We start from the raw sequence: 7,114 nt of genomic DNA on the forward strand, positions 1-7,114 counted from the left end.
AAATAATGTAATTTAGTTTCTGATTTTCCAGTTAAGCGACACCACTTAATATTTCTAAAAGAAATATCACCAAAAATCACCTTTCCTTTTCCACTCAGTCTTCCATACCAATTTAGAACCTTGGTTTGAACTCCGGCAGGTTGTATTAACCTTTAGAACACAGAGCATTTAGGCTGATTTTTACTATTACTATAGTAAAACATATATACAAAGTGTTGTGTATCCCTTTTTTCAGCACAACCTATAGGCAATCTGATGATTTTTGTTTCCATTTTCACCAACTATATAAACACACCTCAGCAAAAAGCACTCAAATCTTTAAAAATCAGATTGAATTTGTGAAATTTGTAAATATGATTATTTCAAAGTTCGCTTGGCTGTTTTTATGAACAAAAATAGAAGAAAAATTGTCTATTTTGTACAATGATCACTACTATATCACAAAAAAATAATATATGCAATATATACTAATATATGCAATATAAAATGAATCATAATTTTGACTAAACTAAACATACAAAGACAAAAAAATGCATTTTTGTAAAGCCTGACGATGTGAACAGATGTAAACACACACCCCACGATGTCCTTATAAGAGTTGGGTATTATTCCCACTGCAATTTACCAAGGGTGTACCTGTAGCACAGATCCATGCCGCCAGTGAACCTAATCACGGTGTATTTTGACCGCTGTAGTCAGCAGCTTTAAAACCTTCAAGCCTGCTTCTCCAATATGCCGTGCCTTGTTCAAACCTCATCCCCAGGAAATATGCTAAAACCCTGAGAATGTCTGCGAAATGTCAAATGCTGTCCTACCAGCTCTAACTGTGTCATTACTGTGTCATCCATCTCACTCCTTTACTCCCGTCTTCATTACTGCGGCTGCTAGTAAAAGAAAAGAAACAACAATGGAGACTCAGATTTAGTTCAAGCTGTATTTGTGGGTGATTTAAAAAAATAAAATAAAATAAAATAAAAACAGAAACTGGTGATGGCAACAGCAAAGCACCAAGAAGTGTTTCCCTGACCTGGTGGTTCCCTACACTGTTATTCCACAAACAAACCATCAACACCCACATCAAGGTTCAGATAAAACGTGATCTCAGTTGGCACTATATGCCAAATCCAACCTCTGCTCATCATAACAGCCATCAGTTAGGTTTAAACTGTGAGGATCACTATTCCGTGTGTCGGCGCCGACGACGTGTTCATTCACCACGAAACAATGTCTCTGTGAGAAACATGATCTCGTAAAAGCGACCAAACAGACACGACCAAATAGCATTGGCTTCACCCTCGGAGCATTTGACCTTTAAATTCATCCAGTTCGACAGCATGTTTTTAGCCGTAATGGTGCTTCAGATTTCATCACGTGCAGCTGCGCGCGGTGGTTTGCACATACATTGTATTTGGTGGTCACCATGAGGCTTGTTTGTAATGTCTTGTGTTTCACTTCAGCCTCACCATGAACTGACAGCCATCCTTGAGTGCCTGGAGTAGCTCGAGTTATTTATATTATTAAGACACATTAAAGGGAGAGGCTAAAGCACATTGTTCTGTGACAGTTTTTTTCTACAATCCACTGAATGTTTGAAAGAAAGAAAGATTTTCCTGCCACATCATTTCCCGCTGTTGCAGAGAACCAGCCTGAAACACAAATGTTCACACTCAGTGGGGACTCAACAAAACAATGACAAAAGACTCACCTGATAAAAATGTACACATTTGTAAGTGTAAAGAATATGTTTGCTGCTTTTCAATCTGGAAACTGAAGCCCTGAACCAAAGTCCATAGAGGAAATCAGAGTTTTTAGCTCATAGGATCACAGGAGCTCTGGTCCACTGCTGCCCTGTTTGGTAAGTTTTTGTTACAAAATGAACACATTGGATCTCAGTGATTGAGGCAGCAGTCGATCAACAACTCCTGCGAGCTGTGATATAAAATCACTGGTTTATAAATCGACATATTCTGAAGAGGGGGTTGTTTACATGCAGCAAAACAAAAAAAGCAGGCATTGGATTTATTCTTTGAGCCTCATGTTAAGTGGAGTGTCTGGTCAGACTTGTCAGGAGGATTGTTGTAATAATGTATTTGTTGAGTTTCATCCAGAGGATGGGAAAGCAATCATTTTGCGATGACAGCTCAGTGAAACCTGTTCCGTCTTTTTTGTGTCTATCGTCCAACTCTCTTTTTGACAACTATTTCACCTTCAAAAATACTTAAACACTGGCTCAAAACAAACCAGTCACAAACCTGCTTCTTTGATCTTTTGGCCTTTATACCTTTTTTACTGCTTATTATAGGTTGTGCTGATATTTGTGTCTGTGTCTCCATTCATTATATAAGCTCTGTCTGTGAGTTATTTGTGTGGAATGTCTTGCATAATATTACAGTACCTGCCTTTTTATGACTATGGATGTAAGTAGTAGTAGTAGTTGATGCTTTCTCCTGAGTTGATTCATGTGCATTGTCCTGAATCACTCAACTTAATAAGTAAATAAACTCATTAGTCTCCCATTTTTACGGCGCTTTAAAGGTCCAGTGTGTAATTTCGGGCCCTAAAACACTGCTAGTATCGTACCACACCAGACTCAAACCAAGCCTCAGGTGAGCCTGAGACGACTTTAGGTCCATATTACAACTGCTCTCTATTAACATTAGTTTCTGTTTCTCACTGCCTCGCTCATGTTTCAGAGAACTCAAGTTAAGTCCTTGACATAAAGTCATAAAGTTAGCTGTGTCTTGCTTTCAGAATCTGAATCAGAATACTTTTATTATCCCGGAGGAAATTGTTTCGTTACAGTTGCTCCATGTCAGAACCGATAACTTACAGAAAGGAAAGCAACCAAACCACCAAAGAGGGGGCTTTGAGTTTTTCATTGGCCCTCTTTTCTTCAGGGCCCCCAAGGGTTCCCTGTTTTATTTTAAATGCCCCGCTCTAATGTAATTCACCTGTGTCTTATTAGTATCACCTGTGTTTGATTATCCCTGCCTCTGATGTGTATGTAATACTTTTGTTTTAGTTCACCTTTAGTTCCTTAGGTTCATCGTCTTGTTAACCATTTCTTCTCCTTGTGTTAAGTTTGTAGTGTTAAAGACTCTTGTTTTCCACTTCCCAACCTGCATTTGGGTCAATATTTTGTGAAATATAACATTATCGACGTCGTGTGAACTCATTTGACGATGGTTTGAATGTTACAGACATTCATTCATGTTGGAAACGTACACACTACAGCTTTAAACAGAGACTAAACTGTGCTGTTCTCTCGCCCTTGATTTACAATAAGCTTATTGTAAGACGAATGATTAATAATGGCCATAAATATTTCTCCCCACACACAATAAAAGTGTATTATGTGACAGTCTGTTTGCTCCACTTGTGGATCACTGTCACTGTCTCTTTTGTTATCATCTTACTTTTTATTTACAAGCTGCTAAATGGAAAAAAACCCAAATACCATCTCACGTAGAAAATCTATAAATATATCTGACGGTATTCTCCTGAGACTATAATCTTTGGTACATACACACACACACAGGCACACAAAGACAAAATAAGCGGTCATAATGTGACATGGAAACTCTGGGAATACTCAAACCTGTTTAGCCACGGCAAGCACTGTGTGCACCTTACTGAATTTCAGGAAGTTCTTTTTGCTCAGCTCATAGTTCCTCTAGGTCACATTTGAGTTTGACAGCCTCTACGCTCTGTGGGAGTCTATTCAGTCGCAGCAGAGAGTGAAAGGACAGGCAAACCATGGTAAGAGACTTGGTTTCATATCTGTATTTATATCAGTAATATTTCACTAGGTCCTGGGCTCATTCTGCGAGCGAGTTGTTTGGAGGTTTGAACAAAACAAAACATGGACTGACTTCATTTTCCACAGCTTTTTGACGTTTGCGTACCGAGTAACGGGGAAGGTTTGATCTCCTTACATTGACTCATCGTCATTTACTTAACTGCGCACCGTGTGCATTGTTTCTTACATTGACTGCTAAGTAAACACTGTTGCCATGGTCTGAGAGAGGCAGAACTGATTTAAGACAATTATTCTATTGACATGTGTTTGTTCGCAAGAATCAACAGAGAAGTGTGCATTTCTGAAAGTTGGACTATGCAGCACAGACACAGTGCTGTGTTTACCAGTTCATTGGATATTCTTTATTCAGTGCTTTGCTGTTATAATCTACTTAATGCAAACACATGCTGGAGCAAATAAATAGGCACATCAAGTGTTTTACAGTTACACTTTCTACAGATAAAACCTATATTTACACAATGACCGATAGCATTCAGTAAACAAACAAAGATTAAAAAGGAATGTTATGTGTCACAGATAAGAAAGAAGGAAAGTAAATCGAACCTGGAATGCTATAAGCTTTATTTTATATGCATACAATAAGTGATTGATATTGTATAAACTATGTACGATATATATAGATATATATACTTATATATATGTATATTTATATGAATGTGTACATTTCTAAAAAAAAAACTCCAGTTGCTAGTACTTTATTTGGATTTATTTTAAACTTGTAGGTTGTTTTTTCTTTTTTGAAAGCAGTTTAAGGAAGAGTGAAATGTGTTTTAACAGAGGCTTTGTTTATACAATATTAATAATCAGGATTGCCGCAGGTGCACATTCAAACACTGACTAATGTTTCTGCAAAGCCGCAGATATGTGTGGACTCACATTACGGAGCCAGGATTATGCAACCTGTTACTTATGATTCCAACCAAATCCTGATTATTAATGTTGTCAGGTCGTCAGAGAAAAGGCACCCACTTTAGGAACGAACTGTTGTTGTGTCGGATGTGTTGTTACTTTCTACCACATACCCCTCCAAAACCTGAGAAAAATAATAATAATCCATTTTATTTATTGTTAGCACCTTTCAAAACTCTCATGGTCTCCTTACGTCACTTCACACAAAGCTCAGATATAAACAGAGTAAATGTCTGTGAAATGACTATTAGCGCATGTTAGGCTCAAAGAAGGAGCAGTCATTCTGGAAATTGAAATGATTGCGCAATAATTATTAACGGTAGAAACGGAACACATTTTATTCTCCGCGTCTCTCACACAATGGTGTCTTAAAAGAGTCTTTGTAACAAGTCGGTGATGGAAGAAAATGTCCACATTGTAGTGGTAGAGCGAGTCGCCTTTCAACTTGAAGGTTGTGGGTTAGATTCCTGGCTCCACTAGTCAACGTGGCAAAGTGTATTTACCTCCACGTTGCGTGCAAATGGTTATGAAAGATATGCAGCTGCATATAGAAGTGTTGTGTGAGTGAATGGGTGTGAATGGGTGAATAGCCATAGCTGCCGTGTAAAGCAGCTTTTGGTGGCATTTTCTCATTGGCTTCATTTTGCAATTTTTGTAGACTAATTGCTTAAGCGAGTAAGCAAAATGCAAGAAGACCATTTTATAAAGGCACAGTCATGCACCAAATGGAATCCCCCACTGTCCAAGTGGGACATCACTGTAAGATCTTGTCTCATAAGATCACTTTGACATCCTAATGAAGGCTGTCAAAGCATTTTCATCATTTAACGTGAGGTAGTACCTTTCTCAAAAGTTACTTCTACATGTATCTCGCCCCAAAAACCACCTTTGAACATAATGACTCCAGGAAGAGTTTTCAACATTCGTCCTTTTATTCGATCAATGTCCAAAAGTCGGGGAGGCAATGAGGCATGTAGCGTCTTTGCTTGACTGCATGAGAGCACAGGAGTGCCAATGCAGGCGGGTTCCAGGCAATGTTTTATGAAAATAATCAAAGTCATGCTAATAGTTAACCCCTTTGTATGTATTGCTATAGAGCTTTCAGATGGCACTTTCATTCACATCCAGTCCATTGTAGGTTTTGATTTATTTGACATTCAATCAAACACACACACCACAAAGAAAGTAAGGTGGGATTTTACTTTTTTTTTTCTTTTTTTTTACATTTCTATCCCTCAACCAATGGACAGATTCTGACGCTTATGTCTTTCCAGACTCATTCGTCTTAACAAACAAACCGTGTTGTGTTGGTGTGACAGCAGTCCCTTTGTTAAACTGTGCACCTGTGAGTCAACTGGTGTTCCCTCACTCTAATAGTGTTTTATGACATGTCACTCATGTCATATCTTTGCATGAGTCGAACACAGAGAACGTGTGTGTGTGCCAGTAAAAACACTCTCCTCGGGATACATGTGTTTGATTCCTGAAGCAAATCTCACACACTTGAAAATCACCAATGAGTGTGTCTTGTTTTATTTTATTTTATTTTATTTTTTTTACTTTTAAATTACTAATATTCTGGGATATTGTTTGCAGTCTAAAAGGGGAGGCAAAACAAGCCTTGGGTTTCATCCTATTCCTTTTTTAGCTAGTAATTGTAGCTAGTGCTAGTAATCCCATATTCACACAAATTGCCACGTTTCTTAATACTAAAATATTAGTAATAATATATTTTTTTACATACTAGGTCTTAAGCTGATGAGCCACCAAGCAACAATGAGTTTTTTTGACTCAAAACCAACATTATGGGATCTTCTCTGATACATGCGGTGAAGAGGTGAAGCCATTAAAGGTGTGTAATAAACTGGAAAACAACAGCGTTCAGCTTGTGTTTATTAGCTGTAAATACATTTTAGTCTGACAGTCTGTCTGTTGAGACTTAAGTGAAGCAACTGTTCACTTAAGTCTAAATTATAGTTCAAACTTTGTCAGGTGGATCCGAGCCAAACGACATTGTAGTTAATGGATTTCACTTTCAGTGCTCGTGAAGGTAAAGTTTCAAAGTCTATAACAGATTTGGAACCAGTCCCAGAAACCTTGTGTGTAATTAGTTTCATGTTAAAGGTGTGTAAATTTGCACGTGTACTACCTGCTCTTATATAAAAGTAGTTTTATATAGTCTTAACACTTATTATTAATTACATTCCTTAAACCTTTAACCTTTTTATCTGTCTTTTTTTAACAATGGATGATTGAAATGTTTCACCTTTGTAAATGTTTGTCTACAGCACTTTGTGAATGAAAACTGTCCTGTAATTAAAACTGCACCCGGATGGAAACACTAAATCTATATTTTTTTTCTACCTCTTCCTCTTCAACTCTCTT

This window comes from Solea solea, chromosome 17, assembly GCF_958295425.1.
Source record: "Solea solea chromosome 17, fSolSol10.1, whole genome shotgun sequence".
Classification (NCBI taxonomy): domain Eukaryota; kingdom Metazoa; phylum Chordata; class Actinopteri; order Pleuronectiformes; family Soleidae; genus Solea; species Solea solea.